At 52.4% G+C, this 26,075-nt stretch overlaps 11 non-coding genes across 11 annotated transcripts; all 11 read right to left on the bottom strand.

Annotated features, from left to right (window-relative positions):
- Positions 1–410: 410 nt before the first annotated feature.
- trnam-cau (transfer RNA methionine (anticodon CAU)) lies at positions 411–483 on the bottom strand. The gene has a single exon. It is a non-coding gene; the product is annotated as a tRNA-Met (tRNA).
- A 2,471-nt stretch (positions 484–2,954) lies between these two features.
- On the bottom strand, positions 2,955–3,027 carry trnam-cau (transfer RNA methionine (anticodon CAU)). Its single transcript has one exon. It is a non-coding gene; the product is annotated as a tRNA-Met (tRNA).
- Positions 3,028–5,498: 2,471 nt separating this feature from the next.
- Positions 5,499–5,571, bottom strand: trnam-cau (transfer RNA methionine (anticodon CAU)). The gene has a single exon. It is a non-coding gene; the product is annotated as a tRNA-Met (tRNA).
- A 2,471-nt stretch (positions 5,572–8,042) lies between these two features.
- Positions 8,043–8,115, bottom strand: trnam-cau (transfer RNA methionine (anticodon CAU)). Its single transcript has one exon. It is a non-coding gene; the product is annotated as a tRNA-Met (tRNA).
- Positions 8,116–10,586: 2,471 nt separating this feature from the next.
- Positions 10,587–10,659, bottom strand: trnam-cau (transfer RNA methionine (anticodon CAU)). The gene has a single exon. It is a non-coding gene; the product is annotated as a tRNA-Met (tRNA).
- Positions 10,660–13,130: 2,471 nt separating this feature from the next.
- trnam-cau (transfer RNA methionine (anticodon CAU)) lies at positions 13,131–13,203 on the bottom strand. Its single transcript has one exon. It is a non-coding gene; the product is annotated as a tRNA-Met (tRNA).
- A 2,471-nt stretch (positions 13,204–15,674) lies between these two features.
- On the bottom strand, positions 15,675–15,747 carry trnam-cau (transfer RNA methionine (anticodon CAU)). Its single transcript has one exon. It is a non-coding gene; the product is annotated as a tRNA-Met (tRNA).
- A 2,471-nt stretch (positions 15,748–18,218) lies between these two features.
- trnam-cau (transfer RNA methionine (anticodon CAU)) lies at positions 18,219–18,291 on the bottom strand. Its single transcript has one exon. It is a non-coding gene; the product is annotated as a tRNA-Met (tRNA).
- Positions 18,292–20,762: 2,471 nt separating this feature from the next.
- trnam-cau (transfer RNA methionine (anticodon CAU)) lies at positions 20,763–20,835 on the bottom strand. Its single transcript has one exon. It is a non-coding gene; the product is annotated as a tRNA-Met (tRNA).
- Positions 20,836–23,306: 2,471 nt separating this feature from the next.
- Positions 23,307–23,379, bottom strand: trnam-cau (transfer RNA methionine (anticodon CAU)). The gene has a single exon. It is a non-coding gene; the product is annotated as a tRNA-Met (tRNA).
- Positions 23,380–25,850: 2,471 nt separating this feature from the next.
- Positions 25,851–25,923, bottom strand: trnam-cau (transfer RNA methionine (anticodon CAU)). The gene has a single exon. It is a non-coding gene; the product is annotated as a tRNA-Met (tRNA).
- Between the last annotated feature and the right edge of the window lie 152 nt (positions 25,924–26,075).

Raw genomic sequence — 26,075 nt, 5'->3', positions numbered from 1 at the left:
CTGCTCTCAGCTCATCGTTCCGAAGCACCATGGGGGCTAAGCAAGTGCACGTCGTAGGGGAATTAGCTCAAATGGTAGAGCGCTCGCTTCGCATGCGAGAGGTAGTGGGATCGATGTCCACATTCTCCACAGTGCTTTTCCTGGGGACACGCTTGAGACGCAAGCAGTGTGACCCTCGCGTGAACCCTGCGTGTGGCTCCAGTCTTTGCTGCTGCACAGATAGCACGATGGTGAGTTTACAAAATGCTGTGCAGAAAAAAAAGTTGAGCACGTGTCGCCCAGATGTTAAACCTTCCAGCAACGCGTTTGCTCTGGTGTGGTCAGTTCAAATCAGGCGTGAAGCCGTCCAAAGCAATTATTATTGCCCGCGGAGAGAAAGAAAACACGTCCGGTGACAAAGGCCACAGTCTTGCCTTATCTGAGGATTGAACTCAGGACCTTCAGATTATGAGACTGACGCGCTGCCTACTGCGCTAAGAAGGCCAGCCGACAGCCGAGGCTCATACCGCGTGCCCAAATAGGCCGGTTTTCAAGGTGCCGCGAGCCACAGAGCAACCCTCGTCAGAAAGCTGCAGCTCCAGTGAGGCCAGGATATCGGCTTTCAATCCACAATCACGCACCTCGCCCGTTACATGCTGGGCTCTGGCCCGTGCAGAGACACGGCCCACTCGCGGTACCGCAGAGCCGTGGCGTCAGGAGCTCGGCAAAGCCCGGTATGTCTTGCGCTTGGCAGGCAACATTCGGCAAAGCCTTTCACTTCTTTGTCTCGATGGCTCCGCTGCTGGAGAGCCACGTCACAGCGCACTAAGATCCTTTGCTCAGCACTCCATGCAGGCAAGAAGGGAGGTGCTTCCGTTTACCAAAGAGCCTAAGAAAATGAGGGTTTGCTTCAGGAAAAGAAGGAAGCACATGTCAGGTATAGACAGGATAGATCGAGTGAATCCGTACAAGAGTGTAAAGACAGTAGGGAAATCAGGAGGGTAAAAAGGGGACCTGAGATAGTTTTGGCAGAGAGAGTTAAGGAAAATCCAAAGGGATTTTGCAAATACATTATAAGGACAAAAGGGTGACTAGGGAGAGAATAGGGCCCCTCGAGGATCAGCACAGCGGCCTTTGTGCCGAGCCGCAGGAGAGGCTGGGCCGATACTAAACGAGTATTTTGCATCAGTGTTTACTGTGGAAAAGGATAGAATGTAGGGAGAAGTATAGAATATAGGGAAATGGATGGTGACATCTTGAAAATTGTCCACATTGCAGAGGAGGAATGCTGGATGCCTTGAAGCGCGTACAAGTGGATCAATGCCCAGGACCTGATCAGGTCTGGGGGAAGCTAAGGAAGTGACTGCTGGGCCCCTTGCTGAGATATTTGTATGGTTGATATAAAATCATGAGGCGTATAGATCGGATAAAGAGAGAAAGTCTTTTCCCTGGGGTGCGGGAGACCAGCACTAGAGAGCAGAGGTTTAGGGTGAGAGGGAAAAGATATGAAAGAGAACTAAGGGGCACCTTTTTCACACAGAGGGTGGTACGTGTATGGAATGAGCTGCCAGAGGAAGTGGCGGAGGCGAGTACAATTGCAATATTTAAAAGGCACCTGGGTGGCTATATGAATAGGAAGGGTTTGGAGGGATATGGCCCGGGTGCCGGCAGGTACGACTAGATTGGGATGGGATATCTGGTCGGAAAGGTCCGACCGACGGGTCTCTTTCCGTGACGTACATCTCTATGACTCTATGACTCCTTTCAAGCAAAGTTTTCCCGCGAAGCGGCGCTCTAAACTGCTCGATGACAACTTACTATGTCAACGTCCGGACGAAGGAGTCTTCCATTCCTGTCGGAAAACTGCCTGTGGACTTCTCTTCGTTTCCTCTTCATGAAATCTGGCCTGCACGGGGTGTGCCACTTCCACAGTTGCACAAGTTGAACAGCAACGCATCCGAGCAGGTCAGCACTTAGGAAAGGCCCTACCGGTCAGACAGGGCTCGCGGGTGCTGCTTCAGACGAGTGGCGGTTGCTCTTTGCATCTCGGCCTGCTTGGCGTGTATCTGAAAGCAGCACTTTGCGGAACCTGACCGCAGGGCTGCAGCTCACGAGGATGAAGGAGAAGCCCTCTTTTTTCGTCTGGTAACAGCCCCAAGTGTTCTCTTTCTCCAAAATACACCTTCTTCTTCTTCTTCTTCTTCAGAGAAGTCTGCCTGTTGGTGTGCTGTGACGTCTGCAGTTGCAAACCACGAGCAGCAGGGAGCCCTCTGGAGGAACACAACATCCACGCAGTCAGTCAGCACTCACTTGAACGTGTCGCAAGTCTCCAATCAGTCAGACAGCGCTCTCGAGTGCTACCTCACACTTGTTGTGACTGCTGGCGCCGATCGGTTCGTTTGGATTCTGGAATCTCAGAGCGTCTCGCTGGCGATTCTTTCGGCGGCACCGTGTTTTCCAGAAGACTTCGCGCACGTGCTGCTGCTGCTGCTGCTCGGATGTGTCGATAGTCGCGTCGCGTTGTTCGGTTGAATACAGCGTGCAATCTCGAGAGGAAATCACCTGCTGCTCTCAGCTCATCGTTCCGAAGCACCATGGGGGCTAAGCAAGTGCACGTCGTAGGGGAATTAGCTCAAATGGTAGAGCGCTCGCTTCGCATGCGAGAGATAGTGGGATCGATGTCCACATTCTCCACAGTGCTTTTCCTGGGGACACGCTTGAGACGCAAGCAGTGTGACCCTCGCGTGAACCCTGCGTGTGGCTCCAGTCTTTGCTGCTGCACAGATAGCACGATGGTGAGTTTACAAAATGCTGTGCAGAAAAAAAAGTTGAGCACGTGTCGCCCAGATGTTAAACCTTCCAGCAACGCGTTTGCTCTGGTGTGGTCAGTTCAAATCAGGCGTGAAGCCGTCCAAAGCAATTATTATTGCCCGCGGAGAGAAAGAAAACACGTCCGGTGACAAAGGCCACAGTCTTGCCTTCTCTGAGGATTGAACTCAGGACCTTCAGATTATGAGACTGACGCGCTGCCTACTGCGCTAAGAAGGCCAGCCGACAGCCGAGGCTCATACCGCGTGCCCAAATAGGCCGGTTTTCAAGGTGCCGCGAGCCACAGAGCAACCCTCGTCAGAAAGCTGCAGCTCCAGTGAGGCCAGGATATCGGCTTTCAATCCACAATCACGCACCTCGCCCGTTACATGCTGGGCTCTGGCCCGTGCAGAGACACGGCCCACTCGCGGTACCGCAGAGCCGTGGCGTCAGGAGCTCGGCAAAGCCCGGTATGTCTTGCGCTTGGCAGGCAACATTCGGCAAAGCCTTTCACTTCTTTGTCTCGATGGCTCCGCTGCTGGAGAGCCACGTCACAGCGCACTAAGATCCTTTGCTCAGCACTCCATGCAGGCAAGAAGGGAGGTGCTTCCGTTTACCAAAGAGCCTAAGAAAATGAGGGTTTGCTTCAGGAAAAGAAGGAAGCACATGTCAGGTATAGACAGGATAGATCGAGTGAATCCGTACAAGAGTGTAAAGACAGTAGGGAAATCAGGAGGGTAAAAAGGGGACCTGAGATAGTTTTGGCAGAGAGAGTTAAGGAAAATCCAAAGGGATTTTGCAAATACATTATAAGGACAAAAGGGTGACTAGGGAGAGAATAGGGCCCCTCGAGGATCAGCACAGCGGCCTTTGTGCCGAGCCGCAGGAGAGGCTGGGCCGATACTAAACGAGTATTTTGCATCAGTGTTTACTGTGGAAAAGGATAGAATGTAGGGAGAAGTATAGAATATAGGGAAATGGATGGTGACATCTTGAAAATTGTCCACATTGCAGAGGAGGAATGCTGGATGCCTTGAAGCGCGTACAAGTGGATCAATGCCCAGGACCTGATCAGGTCTGGGGGAAGCTAAGGAAGTGACTGCTGGGCCCCTTGCTGAGATATTTGTATGGTTGATATAAAATCATGAGGCGTATAGATCGGATAAAGAGAGAAAGTCTTTTCCCTGGGGTGCGGGAGACCAGCACTAGAGAGCAGAGGTTTAGGGTGAGAGGGAAAAGATATGAAAGAGAACTAAGGGGCACCTTTTTCACACAGAGGGTGGTACGTGTATGGAATGAGCTGCCAGAGGAAGTGGCGGAGGCGAGTACAATTGCAATATTTAAAAGGCATCTGGGTGGCTATATGAATAGGAAGGGTTTGGAGGGATATGGCCCGGGTGCCGGCAGGTACGACTAGATTGGGATGGGATATCTGGTCGGAAAGGTCCGACCGACGGGTCTCTTTCCGTGACGTACATCTCTATGACTCTATGACTCCTTTCAAGCAAAGTTTTCCCGCGAAGCGGCGCTCTAAACTGCTCGATGACAACTTACTATGTCAATGTCCGGACGAAGGAGTCTTCCATTCCTGTCGGAAAACTGCCTGTGGACTTCTCTTCGTTTCCTCTTCATGAAATCTGGCCTGCACGGGGTGTGCCACTTCCACAGTTGCACAAGTTGAACAGCAACGCATCCGAGCAGGTCAGCACTTAGGAAAGGCCCTACCGGTCAGACAGGGCTCGCGGGTGCTGCTTCAGACGAGTGGCGGTTGCTCTTTGCATCTCGGCCTGCTTGGCGTGTATCTGAAAGCAGCACTTTGCGGAACCTGACCGCAGGGCTGCAGCTCACGAGGATGAAGGAGAAGCCCTCTTTTTTCGTCTGGTAACAGCCCCAAGTGTTCTCTTTCTCCAAAATACACCTTCTTCTTCTTCTTCTTCTTCAGAGAAGTCTGCCTGTTGGTGTGCTGTGACGTCTGCAGTTGCAAACCACGAGCAGCAGGGAGCCCTCTGGAGGAACACAACATCCACGCAGTCAGTCAGCACTCACTTGAACGTGTCGCAAGTCTCCAATCAGTCAGACAGCGCTCTCGAGTGCTACCTCACACTTGTTGTGACTGCTGGCGCCGATCGGTTCGTTTGGATTCTGGAATCTCAGAGCGTCTCGCTGGCGATTCTTTCGGCGGCACCGTGTTTTCCAGAAGACTTCGCGCACGTGCTGCTGCTGCTGCTGCTCGGATGTGTCGATAGTCGCGTCGCGTTGTTCGGTTGAATACAGCGTGCAATCTCGAGAGGAAATCACCTGCTGCTCTCAGCTCATCGTTCCGAAGCACCATGGGGGCTAAGCAAGTGCACGTCGTAGGGGAATTAGCTCAAATGGTAGAGCGCTCGCTTCGCATGCGAGAGGTAGTGGGATCGATGTCCACATTCTCCACAGTGCTTTTCCTGGGGACACGCTTGAGACGCAAGCAGTGTGACCCTCGCGTGAACCCTGCGTGTGGCTCCAGTCTTTGCTGCTGCACAGATAGCACGATGGTGAGTTTACAAAATGCTGTGCAGAAAAAAAAGTTGAGCACGTGTCGCCCAGATGTTAAACCTTCCAGCAACGCGTTTGCTCTGGTGTGGTCAGTTCAAATCAGGCGTGAAGCCGTCCAAAGCAATTATTATTGCCCGCGGAGAGAAAGAAAACACGTCCGGTGACAAAGGCCACAGTCTTGCCTTCTCTGAGGATTGAACTCAGGACCTTCAGATTATGAGACTGACGCGCTGCCTACTGCGCTAAGAAGGCCAGCCGACAGCCGAGGCTCATACCGCGTGCCCAAATAGGCCGGTTTTCAAGGTGCCGCGAGCCACAGAGCAACCCTCGTCAGAAAGCTGCAGCTCCAGTGAGGCCAGGATATCGGCTTTCAATCCACAATCACGCACCTCGCCCGTTACATGCTGGGCTCTGGCCCGTGCAGAGACACGGCCCACTCGCGGTACCGCAGAGCCGTGGCGTCAGGAGCTCGGCAAAGCCCGGTATGTCTTGCGCTTGGCAGGCAACATTCGGCAAAGCCTTTCACTTCTTTGTCTCGATGGCTCCGCTGCTGGAGAGCCACGTCACAGCGCACTAAGATCCTTTGCTCAGCACTCCATGCAGGCAAGAAGGGAGGTGCTTCCGTTTACCAAAGAGCCTAAGAAAATGAGGGTTTGCTTCAGGAAAAGAAGGAAGCACATGTCAGGTATAGACAGGATAGATCGAGTGAATCCGTACAAGAGTGTAAAGACAGTAGGGAAATCAGGAGGGTAAAAAGGGGACCTGAGATAGTTTTGGCAGAGAGAGTTAAGGAAAATCCAAAGGGATTTTGCAAATACATTATAAGGACAAAAGGGTGACTAGGGAGAGAATAGGGCCCCTCGAGGATCAGCACAGCGGCCTTTGTGCCGAGCCGCAGGAGAGGCTGGGCCGATACTAAACGAGTATTTTGCATCAGTGTTTACTGTGGAAAAGGATAGAATGTAGGGAGAAGTATAGAATATAGGGAAATGGATGGTGACATCTTGAAAATTGTCCACATTGCAGAGGAGGAATGCTGGATGCCTTGAAGCGCGTACAAGTGGATCAATGCCCAGGACCTGATCAGGTCTGGGGGAAGCTAAGGAAGTGACTGCTGGGCCCCTTGCTGAGATATTTGTATGGTTGATATAAAATCATGAGGCGTATAGATCGGATAAAGAGAGAAAGTCTTTTCCCTGGGGTGCGGGAGACCAGCACTAGAGAGCAGAGGTTTAGGGTGAGAGGGAAAAGATATGAAAGAGAACTAAGGGGCACCTTTTTCACACAGAGGGTGGTACGTGTATGGAATGAGCTGCCAGAGGAAGTGGCGGAGGCGAGTACAATTGCAATATTTAAAAGGCATCTGGGTGGCTATATGAATAGGAAGGGTTTGGAGGGATATGGCCCGGGTGCCGGCAGGTACGACTAGATTGGGATGGGATATCTGGTCGGAAAGGTCCGACCGACGGGTCTCTTTCCGTGACGTACATCTCTATGACTCTATGACTCCTTTCAAGCAAAGTTTTCCCACGAAGCGGCGCTCTAAACTGCTCGATGACAACTTACTATGTCAATGTCCGGACGAAGGAGTCTTCCATTCCTGTCGGAAAACTGCCTGTGGACTTCTCTTCGTTTCCTCTTCATGAAATCTGGCCTGCACGGGGTGTGCCACTTCCACAGTTGCACAAGTTGAACAGCAACGCATCCGAGCAGGTCAGCACTTAGGAAAGGCCCTACCGGTCAGACAGGGCTCGCGGGTGCTGCTTCAGACGAGTGGCGGTTGCTCTTTGCATCTCGGCCTGCTTGGCGTGTATCTGAAAGCAGCACTTTGCGGAACCTGACCGCAGGGCTGCAGCTCACGAGGATGAAGGAGAAGCCCTCTTTTTTCGTCTGGTAACAGCCCCAAGTGTTCTCTTTCTCCAAAATACACCTTCTTCTTCTTCTTCTTCTTCAGAGAAGTCTGCCTGTTGGTGTGCTGTGACGTCTGCAGTTGCAAACCACGAGCAGCAGGGAGCCCTCTGGAGGAACACAACATCCACGCAGTCAGTCAGCACTCACTTGAACGTGTCGCAAGTCTCCAATCAGTCAGACAGCGCTCTCGAGTGCTACCTCACACTTGTTGTGACTGCTGGCGCCGATCGGTTCGTTTGGATTCTGGAATCTCAGAGCGTCTCGCTGGCGATTCTTTCGGCGGCACCGTGTTTTCCAGAAGACTTCGCGCACGTGCTGCTGCTGCTGCTGCTCGGATGTGTCGATAGTCGCGTCGCGTTGTTCGGTTGAATACAGCGTGCAATCTCGAGAGGAAATCACCTGCTGCTCTCAGCTCATCGTTCCGAAGCACCATGGGGGCTAAGCAAGTGCACGTCGTAGGGGAATTAGCTCAAATGGTAGAGCGCTCGCTTCGCATGCGAGAGGTAGTGGGATCGATGTCCACATTCTCCACAGTGCTTTTCCTGGGGACACGCTTGAGACGCAAGCAGTGTGACCCTCGCGTGAACCCTGCGTGTGGCTCCAGTCTTTGCTGCTGCACAGATAGCACGATGGTGAGTTTACAAAATGCTGTGCAGAAAAAAAAGTTGAGCACGTGTCGCCCAGATGTTAAACCTTCCAGCAACGCGTTTGCTCTGGTGTGGTCAGTTCAAATCAGGCGTGAAGCCGTCCAAAGCAATTATTATTGCCCGCGGAGAGAAAGAAAACACGTCCGGTGACAAAGGCCACAGTCTTGCCTTCTCTGAGGATTGAACTCAGGACCTTCAGATTATGAGACTGACGCGCTGCCTACTGCGCTAAGAAGGCCAGCCGACAGCCGAGGCTCATACCGCGTGCCCAAATAGGCCGGTTTTCAAGGTGCCGCGAGCCACAGAGCAACCCTCGTCAGAAAGCTGCAGCTCCAGTGAGGCCAGGATATCGGCTTTCAATCCACAATCACGCACCTCGCCCGTTACATGCTGGGCTCTGGCCCGTGCAGAGACACGGCCCACTCGCGGTACCGCAGAGCCGTGGCGTCAGGAGCTCGGCAAAGCCCGGTATGTCTTGCGCTTGGCAGGCAACATTCGGCAAAGCCTTTCACTTCTTTGTCTCGATGGCTCCGCTGCTGGAGAGCCACGTCACAGCGCACTAAGATCCTTTGCTCAGCACTCCATGCAGGCAAGAAGGGAGGTGCTTCCGTTTACCAAAGAGCCTAAGAAAATGAGGGTTTGCTTCAGGAAAAGAAGGAAGCACATGTCAGGTATAGACAGGATAGATCGAGTGAATCCGTACAAGAGTGTAAAGACAGTAGGGAAATCAGGAGGGTAAAAAGGGGACCTGAGATAGTTTTGGCAGAGAGAGTTAAGGAAAATCCAAAGGGATTTTGCAAATACATTATAAGGACAAAAGGGTGACTAGGGAGAGAATAGGGCCCCTCGAGGATCAGCACAGCGGCCTTTGTGCCGAGCCGCAGGAGAGGCTGGGCCGATACTAAACGAGTATTTTGCATCAGTGTTTACTGTGGAAAAGGATAGAATGTAGGGAGAAGTATAGAATATAGGGAAATGGATGGTGACATCTTGAAAATTGTCCACATTGCAGAGGAGGAATGCTGGATGCCTTGAAGCGCGTACAAGTGGATCAATGCCCAGGACCTGATCAGGTCTGGGGGAAGCTAAGGAAGTGACTGCTGGGCCCCTTGCTGAGATATTTGTATGGTTGATATAAAATCATGAGGCGTATAGATCGGATAAAGAGAGAAAGTCTTTTCCCTGGGGTGCGGGAGACCAGCACTAGAGAGCAGAGGTTTAGGGTGAGAGGGAAAAGATATGAAAGAGAACTAAGGGGCACCTTTTTCACACAGAGGGTGGTACGTGTATGGAATGAGCTGCCAGAGGAAGTGGCGGAGGCGAGTACAATTGCAATATTTAAAAGGCATCTGGGTGGCTATATGAATAGGAAGGGTTTGGAGGGATATGGCCCGGGTGCCGGCAGGTACGACTAGATTGGGATGGGATATCTGGTCGGAAAGGTCCGACCGACGGGTCTCTTTCCGTGACGTACATCTCTATGACTCTATGACTCCTTTCAAGCAAAGTTTTCCCGCGAAGCGGCGCTCTAAACTGCTCGATGACAACTTACTATGTCAATGTCCGGACGAAGGAGTCTTCCATTCCTGTCGGAAAACTGCCTGTGGACTTCTCTTCGTTTCCTCTTCATGAAATCTGGCCTGCACGGGGTGTGCCACTTCCACAGTTGCACAAGTTGAACAGCAACGCATCCGAGCAGGTCAGCACTTAGGAAAGGCCCTACCGGTCAGACAGGGCTCGCGGGTGCTGCTTCAGACGAGTGGCGGTTGCTCTTTGCATCTCGGCCTGCTTGGCGTGTATCTGAAAGCAGCACTTTGCGGAACCTGACCGCAGGGCTGCAGCTCACGAGGATGAAGGAGAAGCCCTCTTTTTTCGTCTGGTAACAGCCCCAAGTGTTCTCTTTCTCCAAAATACACCTTCTTCTTCTTCTTCTTCTTCAGAGAAGTCTGCCTGTTGGTGTGCTGTGACGTCTGCAGTTGCAAACCACGAGCAGCAGGGAGCCCTCTGGAGGAACACAACATCCACGCAGTCAGTCAGCACTCACTTGAACGTGTCGCAAGTCTCCAATCAGTCAGACAGCGCTCTCGAGTGCTACCTCACACTTGTTGTGACTGCTGGCGCCGATCGGTTCGTTTGGATTCTGGAATCTCAGAGCGTCTCGCTGGCGATTCTTTCGGCGGCACCGTGTTTTCCAGAAGACTTCGCGCACGTGCTGCTGCTGCTGCTGCTCGGATGTGTCGATAGTCGCGTCGCGTTGTTCGGTTGAATACAGCGTGCAATCTCGAGAGGAAATCACCTGCTGCTCTCAGCTCATCGTTCCGAAGCACCATGGGGGCTAAGCAAGTGCACGTCGTAGGGGAATTAGCTCAAATGGTAGAGCGCTCGCTTCGCATGCGAGAGGTAGTGGGATCGATGTCCACATTCTCCACAGTGCTTTTCCTGGGGACACGCTTGAGACGCAAGCAGTGTGACCCTCGCGTGAACCCTGCGTGTGGCTCCAGTCTTTGCTGCTGCACAGATAGCACGATGGTGAGTTTACAAAATGCTGTGCAGAAAAAAAAGTTGAGCACGTGTCGCCCAGATGTTAAACCTTCCAGCAACGCGTTTGCTCTGGTGTGGTCAGTTCAAATCAGGCGTGAAGCCGTCCAAAGCAATTATTATTGCCCGCGGAGAGAAAGAAAACACGTCCGGTGACAAAGGCCACAGTCTTGCCTTCTCTGAGGATTGAACTCAGGACCTTCAGATTATGAGACTGACGCGCTGCCTACTGCGCTAAGAAGGCCAGCCGACAGCCGAGGCTCATACCGCGTGCCCAAATAGGCCGGTTTTCAAGGTGCCGCGAGCCACAGAGCAACCCTCGTCAGAAAGCTGCAGCTCCAGTGAGGCCAGGATATCGGCTTTCAATCCACAATCACGCACCTCGCCCGTTACATGCTGGGCTCTGGCCCGTGCAGAGACACGGCCCACTCGCGGTACCGCAGAGCCGTGGCGTCAGGAGCTCGGCAAAGCCCGGTATGTCTTGCGCTTGGCAGGCAACATTCGGCAAAGCCTTTCACTTCTTTGTCTCGATGGCTCCGCTGCTGGAGAGCCACGTCACAGCGCACTAAGATCCTTTGCTCAGCACTCCATGCAGGCAAGAAGGGAGGTGCTTCCGTTTACCAAAGAGCCTAAGAAAATGAGGGTTTGCTTCAGGAAAAGAAGGAAGCACATGTCAGGTATAGACAGGATAGATCGAGTGAATCCGTACAAGAGTGTAAAGACAGTAGGGAAATCAGGAGGGTAAAAAGGGGACCTGAGATAGTTTTGGCAGAGAGAGTTAAGGAAAATCCAAAGGGATTTTGCAAATACATTATAAGGACAAAAGGGTGACTAGGGAGAGAATAGGGCCCCTCGAGGATCAGCACAGCGGCCTTTGTGCCGAGCCGCAGGAGAGGCTGGGCCGATACTAAACGAGTATTTTGCATCAGTGTTTACTGTGGAAAAGGATAGAATGTAGGGAGAAGTATAGAATATAGGGAAATGGATGGTGACATCTTGAAAATTGTCCACATTGCAGAGGAGGAATGCTGGATGCCTTGAAGCGCGTACAAGTGGATCAATGCCCAGGACCTGATCAGGTCTGGGGGAAGCTAAGGAAGTGACTGCTGGGCCCCTTGCTGAGATATTTGTATGGTTGATATAAAATCATGAGGCGTATAGATCGGATAAAGAGAGAAAGTCTTTTCCCTGGGGTGCGGGAGACCAGCACTAGAGAGCAGAGGTTTAGGGTGAGAGGGAAAAGATATGAAAGAGAACTAAGGGGCACCTTTTTCACACAGAGGGTGGTACGTGTATGGAATGAGCTGCCAGAGGAAGTGGCGGAGGCGAGTACAATTGCAATATTTAAAAGGCATCTGGGTGGCTATATGAATAGGAAGGGTTTGGAGGGATATGGCCCGGGTGCCGGCAGGTACGACTAGATTGGGATGGGATATCTGGTCGGAAAGGTCCGACCGACGGGTCTCTTTCCGTGACGTACATCTCTATGACTCTATGACTCCTTTCAAGCAAAGTTTTCCCGCGAAGCGGCGCTCTAAACTGCTCGATGACAACTTACTATGTCAATGTCCGGACGAAGGAGTCTTCCATTCCTGTCGGAAAACTGCCTGTGGACTTCTCTTCGTTTCCTCTTCATGAAATCTGGCCTGCACGGGGTGTGCCACTTCCACAGTTGCACAAGTTGAACAGCAACGCATCCGAGCAGGTCAGCACTTAGGAAAGGCCCTACCGGTCAGACAGGGCTCGCGGGTGCTGCTTCAGACGAGTGGCGGTTGCTCTTTGCATCTCGGCCTGCTTGGCGTGTATCTGAAAGCAGCACTTTGCGGAACCTGACCGCAGGGCTGCAGCTCACGAGGATGAAGGAGAAGCCCTCTTTTTTCGTCTGGTAACAGCCCCAAGTGTTCTCTTTCTCCAAAATACACCTTCTTCTTCTTCTTCTTCTTCAGAGAAGTCTGCCTGTTGGTGTGCTGTGACGTCTGCAGTTGCAAACCACGAGCAGCAGGGAGCCCTCTGGAGGAACACAACATCCACGCAGTCAGTCAGCACTCACTTGAACGTGTCGCAAGTCTCCAATCAGTCAGACAGCGCTCTCGAGTGCTACCTCACACTTGTTGTGACTGCTGGCGCCGATCGGTTCGTTTGGATTCTGGAATCTCAGAGCGTCTCGCTGGCGATTCTTTCGGCGGCACCGTGTTTTCCAGAAGACTTCGCGCACGTGCTGCTGCTGCTGCTGCTCGGATGTGTCGATAGTCGCGTCGCGTTGTTCGGTTGAATACAGCGTGCAATCTCGAGAGGAAATCACCTGCTGCTCTCAGCTCATCGTTCCGAAGCACCATGGGGGCTAAGCAAGTGCACGTCGTAGGGGAATTAGCTCAAATGGTAGAGCGCTCGCTTCGCATGCGAGAGGTAGTGGGATCGATGTCCACATTCTCCACAGTGCTTTTCCTGGGGACACGCTTGAGACGCAAGCAGTGTGACCCTCGCGTGAACCCTGCGTGTGGCTCCAGTCTTTGCTGCTGCACAGATAGCACGATGGTGAGTTTACAAAATGCTGTGCAGAAAAAAAAGTTGAGCACGTGTCGCCCAGATGTTAAACCTTCCAGCAACGCGTTTGCTCTGGTGTGGTCAGTTCAAATCAGGCGTGAAGCCGTCCAAAGCAATTATTATTGCCCGCGGAGAGAAAGAAAACACGTCCGGTGACAAAGGCCACAGTCTTGCCTTCTCTGAGGATTGAACTCAGGACCTTCAGATTATGAGACTGACGCGCTGCCTACTGCGCTAAGAAGGCCAGCCGACAGCCGAGGCTCATACCGCGTGCCCAAATAGGCCGGTTTTCAAGGTGCCGCGAGCCACAGAGCAACCCTCGTCAGAAAGCTGCAGCTCCAGTGAGGCCAGGATATCGGCTTTCAATCCACAATCACGCACCTCGCCCGTTACATGCTGGGCTCTGGCCCGTGCAGAGACACGGCCCACTCGCGGTACCGCAGAGCCGTGGCGTCAGGAGCTCGGCAAAGCCCGGTATGTCTTGCGCTTGGCAGGCAACATTCGGCAAAGCCTTTCACTTCTTTGTCTCGATGGCTCCGCTGCTGGAGAGCCACGTCACAGCGCACTAAGATCCTTTGCTCAGCACTCCATGCAGGCAAGAAGGGAGGTGCTTCCGTTTACCAAAGAGCCTAAGAAAATGAGGGTTTGCTTCAGGAAAAGAAGGAAGCACATGTCAGGTATAGACAGGATAGATCGAGTGAATCCGTACAAGAGTGTAAAGACAGTAGGGAAATCAGGAGGGTAAAAAGGGGACCTGAGATAGTTTTGGCAGAGAGAGTTAAGGAAAATCCAAAGGGATTTTGCAAATACATTATAAGGACAAAAGGGTGACTAGGGAGAGAATAGGGCCCCTCGAGGATCAGCACAGCGGCCTTTGTGCCGAGCCGCAGGAGAGGCTGGGCCGATACTAAACGAGTATTTTGCATCAGTGTTTACTGTGGAAAAGGATAGAATGTAGGGAGAAGTATAGAATATAGGGAAATGGATGGTGACATCTTGAAAATTGTCCACATTGCAGAGGAGGAATGCTGGATGCCTTGAAGCGCGTACAAGTGGATCAATGCCCAGGACCTGATCAGGTCTGGGGGAAGCTAAGGAAGTGACTGCTGGGCCCCTTGCTGAGATATTTGTATGGTTGATATAAAATCATGAGGCGTATAGATCGGATAAAGAGAGAAAGTCTTTTCCCTGGGGTGCGGGAGACCAGCACTAGAGAGCAGAGGTTTAGGGTGAGAGGGAAAAGATATGAAAGAGAACTAAGGGGCACCTTTTTCACACAGAGGGTGGTACGTGTATGGAATGAGCTGCCAGAGGAAGTGGCGGAGGCGAGTACAATTGCAATATTTAAAAGGCATCTGGGTGGCTATATGAATAGGAAGGGTTTGGAGGGATATGGCCCGGGTGCCGGCAGGTACGACTAGATTGGGATGGGATATCTGGTCGGAAAGGTCCGACCGACGGGTCTCTTTCCGTGACGTACATCTCTATGACTCTATGACTCCTTTCAAGCAAAGTTTTCCCACGAAGCGGCGCTCTAAACTGCTCGATGACAACTTACTATGTCAATGTCCGGACGAAGGAGTCTTCCATTCCTGTCGGAAAACTGCCTGTGGACTTCTCTTCGTTTCCTCTTCATGAAATCTGGCCTGCACGGGGTGTGCCACTTCCACAGTTGCACAAGTTGAACAGCAACGCATCCGAGCAGGTCAGCACTTAGGAAAGGCCCTACCGGTCAGACAGGGCTCGCGGGTGCTGCTTCAGACGAGTGGCGGTTGCTCTTTGCATCTCGGCCTGCTTGGCGTGTATCTGAAAGCAGCACTTTGCGGAACCTGACCGCAGGGCTGCAGCTCACGAGGATGAAGGAGAAGCCCTCTTTTTTCGTCTGGTAACAGCCCCAAGTGTTCTCTTTCTCCAAAATACACCTTCTTCTTCTTCTTCTTCTTCAGAGAAGTCTGCCTGTTGGTGTGCTGTGACGTCTGCAGTTGCAAACCACGAGCAGCAGGGAGCCCTCTGGAGGAACACAACATCCACGCAGTCAGTCAGCACTCACTTGAACGTGTCGCAAGTCTCCAATCAGTCAGACAGCGCTCTCGAGTGCTACCTCACACTTGTTGTGACTGCTGGCGCCGATCGGTTCGTTTGGATTCTGGAATCTCAGAGCGTCTCGCTGGCGATTCTTTCGGCGGCACCGTGTTTTCCAGAAGACTTCGCGCACGTGCTGCTGCTGCTGCTGCTCGGATGTGTCGATAGTCGCGTCGCGTTGTTCGGTTGAATACAGCGTGCAATCTCGAGAGGAAATCACCTGCTGCTCTCAGCTCATCGTTCCGAAGCACCATGGGGGCTAAGCAAGTGCACGTCGTAGGGGAATTAGCTCAAATGGTAGAGCGCTCGCTTCGCATGCGAGAGGTAGTGGGATCGATGTCCACATTCTCCACAGTGCTTTTCCTGGGGACACGCTTGAGACGCAAGCAGTGTGACCCTCGCGTGAACCCTGCGTGTGGCTCCAGTCTTTGCTGCTGCACAGATAGCACGATGGTGAGTTTACAAAATGCTGTGCAGAAAAAAAAGTTGAGCACGTGTCGCCCAGATGTTAAACCTTCCAGCAACGCGTTTGCTCTGGTGTGGTCAGTTCAAATCAGGCGTGAAGCCGTCCAAAGCAATTATTATTGCCCGCGGAGAGAAAGAAAACACGTCCGGTGACAAAGGCCACAGTCTTGCCTTCTCTGAGGATTGAACTCAGGACCTTCAGATTATGAGACTGACGCGCTGCCTACTGCGCTAAGAAGGCCAGCCGACAGCCGAGGCTCATACCGCGTGCCCAAATAGGCCGGTTTTCAAGGTGCCGCGAGCCACAGAGCAACCCTCGTCAGAAAGCTGCAGCTCCAGTGAGGCCAGGATATCGGCTTTCAATCCACAATCACGCACCTCGCCCGTTACATGCTGGGCTCTGGCCCGTGCAGAGACACGGCCCACTCGCGGTACCGCAGAGCCGTGGCGTCAGGAGCTCGGCAAAGCCCGGTATGTCTTGCGCTTGGCAGGCAACATTCGGCAAAGCCTTTCACTTCTTTGTCTCGATGGCTCCGCTGCTGGAGAGCCACGTCACAGCGCACTAAGATCCTTTGCTCAGCACTCCATGCAGGCAAGAAGGGAGGTGCTTCCGTTTACCAAAGAGCCTAAGAAAATGAGGGTTTGCTTCAGGAAAAGAAGGAAGCACATGTCAGGTATAGACAGGATAGATCGAGTGAATCCGTACAAGAGTGTAAAGACAGTAGGGAAATCAGGAGGGTAAAAAGGGGACCTGAGATAGTTTTGGCAGAGAGAGTTAAGGAAAATCCAAAGGGATTTTGCAAATACATTATAAGGACAAAAGGGTGACTAGGGAGAGAATAGGGCCCCTCGAGGATCAGCACAGCGGCCTTTGTGCCGAGCCGCAGGAGAGGCTGGGCCGATACTAAACGAGTATTTTGCATCAGTGTTTACTGTGGAAAAGGATAGAATGTAGGGAGAAGTATAGAATATAGGGAAATGGATGGTGACATCTTGAAAATTGTCCACATTGCAGAGGAGGAATGCTGGATGCCTTGAAGCGCGTACAAGTGGATCAATGCCCAGGACCTGATCAGGTCTGGGGGAAGCTAAGGAAGTGACTGCTGGGCCCCTTGCTGAGATATTTGTATGGTTGATATAAAATCATGAGGCGTATAGATCGGATAAAGAGAGAAAGTCTTTTCCCTGGGGTGCGGGAGACCAGCACTAGAGAGCAGAGGTTTAGGGTGAGAGGGAAAAGATATGAAAGAGAACTAAGGGGCACCTTTTTCACACAGAGGGTGGTACGTGTATGGAATGAGCTGCCAGAGGAAGTGGCGGAGGCGAGTACAATTGCAATATTTAAAAGGCATCTGGGTGGCTATATGAATAGGAAGGGTTTGGAGGGATATGGCCCGGGTGCCGGCAGGTACGACTAGATTGGGATGGGATATCTGGTCGGAAAGGTCCGACCGACGGGTCTCTTTCCGTGACGTACATCTCTATGACTCTATGACTCCTTTCAAGCAAAGTTTTCCCGCGAAGCGGCGCTCTAAACTGCTCGATGACAACTTACTATGTCAACGTCCGGACGAAGGAGTCTTCCATTCCTGTCGGAAAACTGCCTGTGGACTTCTCTTCGTTTCCTCTTCATGAAATCTGGCCTGCACGGGGTGTGCCACTTCCACAGTTGCACAAGTTGAACAGCAACGCATCCGAGCAGGTCAGCACTTAGGAAAGGCCCTACCGGTCAGACAGGGCTCGCGGGTGCTGCTTCAGACGAGTGGCGGTTGCTCTTTGCATCTCGGCCTGCTTGGCGTGTATCTGAAAGCAGCACTTTGCGGAACCTGACCGCAGGGCTGCAGCTCACGAGGATGAAGGAGAAGCCCTCTTTTTTCGTCTGGTAACAGCCCCAAGTGTTCTCTTTCTCCAAAATACACCTTCTTCTTCTTCTTCTTCTTCAGAGAAGTCTGCCTGTTGGTGTGCTGTGACGTCTGCAGTTGCAAACCACGAGCAGCAGGGAGCCCTCTGGAGGAACACAACATCCACGCAGTCAGTCAGCACTCACTTGAACGTGTCGCAAGTCTCCAATCAGTCAGACAGCGCTCTCGAGTGCTACCTCACACTTGTTGTGACTGCTGGCGCCGATCGGTTCGTTTGGATTCTGGAATCTCAGAGCGTATCGCTGGCGATTCTTTCGGCGGCACCGTGTTTTCCAGAAGACTTCGCGCACGTGCTGCTGCTGCTGCTGCTCGGATGTGTCGATAGTCGCGTCGCGTTGTTCGGTTGAATACAGCGTGCAATCTCGAGAGGAAATCACCTGCTGCTCTCAGCTCATCGTTCCGAAGCACCATGGGGGCTAAGCAAGTGCACGTCGTAGGGGAATTAGCTCAAATGGTAGAGCGCTCGCTTCGCATGCGAGAGGTAGTGGGATCGATGTCCACATTCTCCACAGTGCTTTTCCTGGGGACACGCTTGAGACGCAAGCAGTGTGACCCTCGCGTGAACCCTGCGTGTGGCTCCAGTCTTTGCTGCTGCACAGATAGCACGATGGTGAGTTTACAAAATGCTGTGCAGAAAAAAAAGTTGAGCACGTGTCGCCCAGATGTTAAACCTTCCAGCAACGCGTTTGCTCTGGTGTGGTCAGTTCAAATCAGGCGTGAAGCCGTCCAAAGCAATTATTATTGCCCGCGGAGAGAAAGAAAACACGTCCGGTGACAAAGGCCACAGTCTTGCCTTCTCTGAGGATTGAACTCAGGACCTTCAGATTATGAGACTGACGCGCTGCCTACTGCGCTAAGAAGGCCAGCCGACAGCCGAGGCTCATACCGCGTGCCCAAATAGGCCGGTTTTCAAGGTGCCGCGAGCCACAGAGCAACCCTCGTCAGAAAGCTGCAGCTCCAGTGAGGCCAGGATATCGGCTTTCAATCCACAATCACGCACCTCGCCCGTTACATGCTGGGCTCTGGCCCGTGCAGAGACACGGCCCACTCGCGGTACCGCAGAGCCGTGGCGTCAGGAGCTCGGCAAAGCCCGGTATGTCTTGCGCTTGGCAGGCAACATTCGGCAAAGCCTTTCACTTCTTTGTCTCGATGGCTCCGCTGCTGGAGAGCCACGTCACAGCGCACTAAGATCCTTTGCTCAGCACTCCATGCAGGCAAGAAGGGAGGTGCTTCCGTTTACCAAAGAGCCTAAGAAAATGAGGGTTTGCTTCAGGAAAAGAAGGAAGCACATGTCAGGTATAGACAGGATAGATCGAGTGAATCCGTACAAGAGTGTAAAGACAGTAGGGAAATCAGGAGGGTAAAAAGGGGACCTGAGATAGTTTTGGCAGAGAGAGTTAAGGAAAATCCAAAGGGATTTTGCAAATACATTATAAGGACAAAAGGGTGACTAGGGAGAGAATAGGGCCCCTCGAGGATCAGCACAGCGGCCTTTGTGCCGAGCCGCAGGAGAGGCTGGGCCGATACTAAACGAGTATTTTGCATCAGTGTTTACTGTGGAAAAGGATAGAATGTAGGGAGAAGTATAGAATATAGGGAAATGGATGGTGACATCTTGAAAATTGTCCACATTGCAGAGGAGGAATGCTGGATGCCTTGAAGCGCGTACAAGTGGATCAATGCCCAGGACCTGATCAGGTCTGGGGGAAGCTAAGGAAGTGACTGCTGGGCCCCTTGCTGAGATATTTGTATGGTTGATATAAAATCATGAGGCGTATAGATCGGATAAAGAGAGAAAGTCTTTTCCCTGGGGTGCGGGAGACCAGCACTAGAGGGCAGAGGTTTAGGGTGAGAGGGAAAAGATATGAAAGAGAACTAAGGGGCACCTTTTTCACACAGAGGGTGGTACGTGTATGGAATGAGCTGCCAGAGGAAGTGGCGGAGGCGAGTGCAATTGCAACATTTAAAAGGCATCTGGGTGGCTATATGAATAGGAAGGGTTTGGAGGGATATGGCCCGGGTGCCGGCAGGTACGACTAGATTGGGATGGGATATCTGGTCGGAAAGGTCCGACCGACGGGTCTCTTTCCGTGACGTACATCTCTATGACTCTATGACTCCTTTCAAGCAAAGTTTTCCCGCGAAGCGGCGCTCTAAACTGCTCGATGACAACTTACTATGTCAACGTCCGGACGAAGGAGTCTTCCATTCCTGTCGGAAAACTGCCTGTGGACTTCTCTTCGTTTCCTCTTCATGAAATCTGGCCTGCACGGGGTGTGCCACTTCCACAGTTGCACAAGTTGAACAGCAACGCATCCGAGCAGGTCAGCACTTAGGAAAGGCCCTACCGGTCAGACAGGGCTCGCGGGTGCTGCTTCAGACGAGTGGCGGTTGCTCTTTGCATCTCGGCCTGCTTGGCGTGTATCTGAAAGCAGCACTTTGCGGAACCTGACCGCAGGGCTGCAGCTCACGAGGATGAAGGAGAAGCCCTCTTTTTTCGTCTGGTAACAGCCCCAAGTGTTCTCTTTCTCCAAAATACACCTTCTTCTTCTTCTTCTTCTTCAGAGAAGTCTGCCTGTTGGTGTGCTGTGACGTCTGCAGTTGCAAACCACGAGCAGCAGGGAGCCCTCTGGAGGAACACAACATCCACGCAGTCAGTCAGCACTCACTTGAACGTGTCGCAAGTCTCCAATCAGTCAGACAGCGCTCTCGAGTGCTACCTCACACTTGTTGTGACTGCTGGCGCCGATCGGTTCGTTTGGATTCTGGAATCTCAGAGCGTCTCGCTGGCGATTCTTTCGGCGGCACCGTGTTTTCCAGAAGACTTCGCGCACGTGCTGCTGCTGCTGCTGCTCGGATGTGTCGATAGTCGCGTCGCGTTGTTCGGTTGAATACAGCGTGCAATCTCGAGAGGAAATCACCTGCTGCTCTCAGCTCATCGTTCCGAAGCACCATGGGGGCTAAGCAAGTGCACGTTGTAGGGGAATTAGCTCAAATGGTAGAGCGCTCGCTTCGCATGCGAGAGGTAGTGGGATCGATGTCCACATTCTCCACAGTGCTTTTCCTGGGGACACGCTTGAGACGCAAGCAGTGTGACCCTCGCGTGAACCCTGCGTGTGGCTCCAGTCTTTGCTGCTGCACAGATAGCACGATGGTGAGTTTACAAAATGCTGTGCAGAAAAAAAAGTTGAGCACGTGTCGCCCAGATGTTAAACCTTCCAGCAACGCGTTTGCTCTGGTGTGGTCAGTTCAAATCAGGCGTGAAGCCGTCCAAAGCAATTATTATTGCCCGCGGAGAGAAAGAAAACACGTCCGGTGACAAAGGCCACAGTCTTGCCTTCTCTGAGGATTGAACTCAGGACCTTCAGATTATGAGACTGACGCGCTGCCTACTGCGCTAAGAAGGCCAGCCGACAGCCGAGGCTCATACCGCGTGCCCAAATAGGCCGGTTTTCAAGGTGCCGCGAGCCACAGAGCAACCCTCGTCAGAAAGCTGCAGCTCCAGTGAGGCCAGGATATCGGCTTTCAATCCACAATCACGCACCTCGCCCGTTACATGCTGGGCTCTGGCCCGTGCAGAGACACGGCCCACTCGCGGTACCGCAGAGCCGTGGCGTCAGGAGCTCGGCAAAGCCCGGTATGTCTTGCGCTTGGCAGGCAACATTCGGCAAAGCCTTTCACTTCTTTGTCTCGATGGCTCCGCTGCTGGAGAGCCACGTCACAGCGCACTAAGATCCTTTGCTCAGCACTCCATGCAGGCAAGAAGGGAGGTGCTTCCGTTTACCAAAGAGCCTAAGAAAATGAGGGTTTGCTTCAGGAAAAGAAGGAAGCACATGTCAGGTATAGACAGGATAGATCGAGTGAATCCGTACAAGAGTGTAAAGACAGTAGGGAAATCAGGAGGGTAAAAAGGGGACCTGAGATAGTTTTGGCAGAGAGAGTTAAGGAAAATCCAAAGGGATTTTGCAAATACATTATAAGGACAAAAGGGTGACTAGGGAGAGAATAGGGCCCCTCGAGGATCAGCACAGCGGCCTTTGTGCCGAGCCGCAGGAGAGGCTGGGCCGATACTAAACGAGTATTTTGCATCAGTGTTTACTGTGGAAAAGGATAGAATGTAGGGAGAAGTATAGAATATAGGGAAATGGATGGTGACATCTTGAAAATTGTCCACATTGCAGAGGAGGAATGCTGGATGCCTTGAAGCGCGTACAAGTGGATCAATGCCCAGGACCTGATCAGGTCTGGGGGAAGCTAAGGAAGTGACTGCTGGGCCCCTTGCTGAGATATTTGCATGGTTGATATAAAATCATGAGGCGTATAGATCGGATAAAGAGAGAAAGTCTTTTCCCTGGGGTGCGGGAGACCAGCACTAGAGAGCAGAGGTTTAGGGTGAGAGGGAAAAGATATGAAAGAGAACTAAGGGGCACCTTTTTCACACAGAGGGTGGTACGTGTATGGAATGAGCTGCCAGAGGAAGTGGCGGAGGCGAGTACAATTGCAATATTTAAAAGGCATCTGGGTGGCTATATGAATAGGAAGGGTTTGGAGGGATATGGCCCGGGTGCCGGCAGGTACGACTAGATTGGGATGGGATATCTGGTCGGAAAGGTCCGACCGACGGGTCTCTTTCCGTGACGTACATCTCTATGACTCTATGACTCCTTTCAAGCAAAGTTTTCCCGCGAAGCGGCGCTCTAAACTGCTCGATGACAACTTACTATGTCAATGTCCGGACGAAGGAGTCTTCCATTCCTGTCGGAAAACTGCCTGTGGACTTCTCTTCGTTTCCTCTTCATGAAATCTGGCCTGCACGGGGTGTGCCACTTCCACAGTTGCACAAGTTGAACAGCAACGCATCCGAGCAGGTCAGCACTTAGGAAAGGCCCTACCGGTCAGACAGGGCTCGCGGGTGCTGCTTCAGACGAGTGGCGGTTGCTCTTTGCATCTCGGCCTGCTTGGCGTGTATCTGAAAGCAGCACTTTGCGGAACCTGACCGCAGGGCTGCAGCTCACGAGGATGAAGGAGAAGCCCTCTTTTTTCGTCTGGTAACAGCCCCAAGTGTTCTCTTTCTCCAAAATACACCTTCTTCTTCTTCTTCTTCTTCAGAGAAGTCTGCCTGTTGGTGTGCTGTGACGTCTGCAGTTGCAAACCACGAGCAGCAGGGAGCCCTCTGGAGGAACACAACATCCACGCAGTCAGTCAGCACTCACTTGAACGTGTCGCAAGTCTCCAATCAGTCAGACAGCGCTCTCGAGTGCTACCTCACACTTGTTGTGACTGCTGGCGCCGATCGGTTCGTTTGGATTCTGGAATCTCAGAGCGTCTCGCTGGCGATTCTTTCGGCGGCACCGTGTTTTCCAGAAGACTTCGCGCACGTGCTGCTGCTGCTGCTGCTCGGATGTGTCGATAGTCGCGTCGCGTTGTTCGGTTGAATACAGCGTGCAATCTCGAGAGGAAATCACCTGCTGCTCTCAGCTCATCGTTCCGAAGCACCATGGGGGCTAAGCAAGTGCACGTTGTAGGGGAATTAGCTCAAATGGTAGAGCGCTCGCTTCGCATGCGAGAGGTAGTGGGATCGATGTCCACATTCTCCACAGTGCTTTTCCTGGGGACACGCTTGAGACGCAAGCAGTGTGACCCTCGCGTGAACCCTGCGTGTGGCTCCAGTCTTTGCTGCTGCACAGATAGCACGATGGTGAGTTTACAAAATGCTGTGCAGAAAAAAAAGTTGAGCACGTGTCGCCCAGATGTTAAACCTTCCAGCAACGCGTTTGCTCTGGTGTGGTCAGTTCAAATCAGGCGTGAAGCCGTCCAAAGCAATTATTATTGCCCGCGGAGAGAAAGAAAACACGTCCGGTGACAAAGGCCACAGTCTTGCCTTCTCTGAGGATTGAACTCAGGACCTTCAGATTATGAGACTGACGCGCTGCCTACTGCGCTAAGAAGGCCAGCCGACAGCCGAGGCTCATACCGCGTGCCCAAATAGGCCGGTTTTCAAGGTGCCGCGAGCCACAGAGCAACCCTCGTCAGAAAGCTGCAGCTCCAGTGAGGCCAGGATATCGGCTTTCAATCCACAATCACGCACCTCGCCCGTTACATGCTGGGCTCTGGCCCGTGCAGAGACACGGCCCACTCGCGGTACCGCAGAGCCGTGGCGTCAGGAGCTCGGCAAAGCCCGGTATGTCTTGCGCTTGGCAGGCAACATTCGGCAAAGCCTTTCACTTCTTTGTCTCGATGGCTCCGCTGCTGGAGAGCCACGTCACAGCGCACTAAGATCCTTTGCTCAGCACTCCATGCAGGCAAGAAGGGAGGTGCTTCCGTTTACCAAAGAGCCTAAGAAAATGAGGGTTTGCTTCAGGAAAAGAAGGAAGCACATGTCAGGTATAGACAGGATAGATCGAGTGAATCCGTACAAGAGTGTAAAGACAGTAGGGAAATCAGGAGGGTAAAAAGGGGACCTGAGATAGTTTTGGCAGAGAGAGTTAAGGAAAATCCAAAGGGATTTTGCAAATACATTATAAGGACAAAAGGGTGACTAGGGAGAGAATAGGGCCCCTCGAGGATCAGCACAGCGGCCTTTGTGCCGAGCCGCAGGAGAGGCTGGGCCGATACTAAACGAGTATTTTGCATCAGTGTTTACTGTGGAAAAGGATAGAATGTAGGGAGAAGTATAGAATATAGGGAAATGGATGGTGACATCTTGAAAATTGTCCACATTGCAGAGGAGGAATGCTGGATGCCTTGAAGCGCGTACAAGTGGATCAATGCCCAGGACCTGATCAGGTCTGGGGGAAGCTAAGGAAGTGACTGCTGGGCCCCTTGCTGAGATATTTGTATGGTTGATATAAAATCATGAGGCGTATAGATCGGATAAAGAGAGAAAGTCTTTTCCCTGGGGTGCGGGAGACCAGCACTAGAGAGCAGAGGTTTAGGGTGAGAGGGAAAAGATATGAAAGAGAACTAAGGGGCACCTTTTTCACACAGAGGGTGGTACGTGTATGGAATGAGCTGCCAGAGGAAGTGGCGGAGGCGAGTACAATTGCAATATTTAAAAGGCATCTGGGTGGCTATATGAATAGGAAGGGTTTGGAGGGATATGGCCCGGGTGCCGGCAGGTACGACTAGATTGGGATGGGATATCTGGTCGGAAAGGTCCGACCGACGGGTCTCTTTCCGTGACGTACATCTCTATGACTCTATGACTCCTTTCAAGCAAAGTTTTCCCGCGAAGCGGCGCTCTAAACTGCTCGATGACAACTTACTATGTCAACGTCCGGACGAAGGAGTCTTCCATTCCTGTCGGAAAACTGCCTGTGGACTTCTCTTCGTTTCCTCTTCATGAAATCTGGCCTGCACGGGGTGTGCCACTTCCACAGTTGCACAAGTTGAACAGCAACGCATCCGAGCAGGTCAGCACTTAGGAAAGGCCCTACCGGTCAGACAGGGCTCGCGGGTGCTGCTTCAGACGAGTGGCGGTTGCTCTTTGCATCTCGGCCTGCTTGGCGTGTATCTGAAAGCAGCACTTTGCGGAACCTGACCGCAGGGCTGCAGCTCACGAGGATGAAGGAGAAGCCCTCTTTTTTCGTCTGGTAACAGCCCCAAGTGTTCTCTTTCTCCAAAATACACCTTCTTCTTCTTCTTCTTCTTCAGAGAAGTCTGCCTGTTGGTGTGCTGTGACGTCTGCAGTTGCAAACCACGAGCAGCAGGGAGCCCTCTGGAGGAACACAACATCCACGCAGTCAGTCAGCACTCACTTGAACGTGTCGCAAGTCTCCAATCAGTCAGACAGCGCTCTCGAGTGCTACCTCACACTTGTTGTGACTGCTGGCGCCGATCGGTTCGTTTGGATTCTGGAATCTCAGAGCGTATCGCTGGCGATTCTTTCGGCGGCACCGTGTTTTCCAGAAGACTTCGCGCACGTGCTGCTGCTGCTGCTGCTCGGATGTGTCGATAGTCGCGTCGCGTTGTTCGGTTGAATACAGCGTGCAATCTCGAGAGGAAATCACCTGCTGCTCTCAGCTCATCGTTCCGAAGCACCATGGGGGCTAAGCAAGTGCACGTCGTAGGGGAATTAGCTCAAATGGTAGAGCGCTCGCTTCGCATGCGAGAGGTAGTGGGATCGATGTCCACATTCTCCACAGTGCTTTTCCTGGGGACACGCTTGAGACGCAAGCAGTGTGACCCTCGCGTGAACCCTGCGTGTGGCTCCAGTCTTTGCTGCTGCACAGATAGCACGATGGTGAGTTTACAAAATGCTGTGCAGAAAAAAAAGTTGAGCACGTGTCGCCCAGATGTTAAACCTTCCAGCAACGCGTTTGCTCTGGTGTGGTCAGTTCAAATCAGGCGTGAAGCCGTCCAAAGCAATTATTATTGCCCACGGAGAGAAAGAAAACACGTCCGGTGACAAAGGCCACAGTCTTGCCTTCTCTGAGGATTGAACTCAGGACCTTCAGATTATGAGACTGACGCGCTGCCTACTGCGCTAAGAAGGCCAGCCGACAGCCGAGGCTCATACCGCGTGCCCAAATAGGCCGGTTTTCAAGGTGCCGCGAGCCACAGAGCAACCCTCGTCAGAAAGCTGCAGCTCCAGTGAGGCCAGGATATCGGCTTTCAATCCACAATCACGCACCTCGCCCGTTACATG

The sequence above is a fragment of the Chiloscyllium punctatum genome, chromosome 5 (genome assembly GCF_047496795.1).
Source record: "Chiloscyllium punctatum isolate Juve2018m chromosome 5, sChiPun1.3, whole genome shotgun sequence".
Classification (NCBI taxonomy): Eukaryota; Metazoa; Chordata; class Chondrichthyes; order Orectolobiformes; family Hemiscylliidae; genus Chiloscyllium; species Chiloscyllium punctatum.
This window is presented reverse-complemented; position numbering and strand designations above follow the sequence as displayed.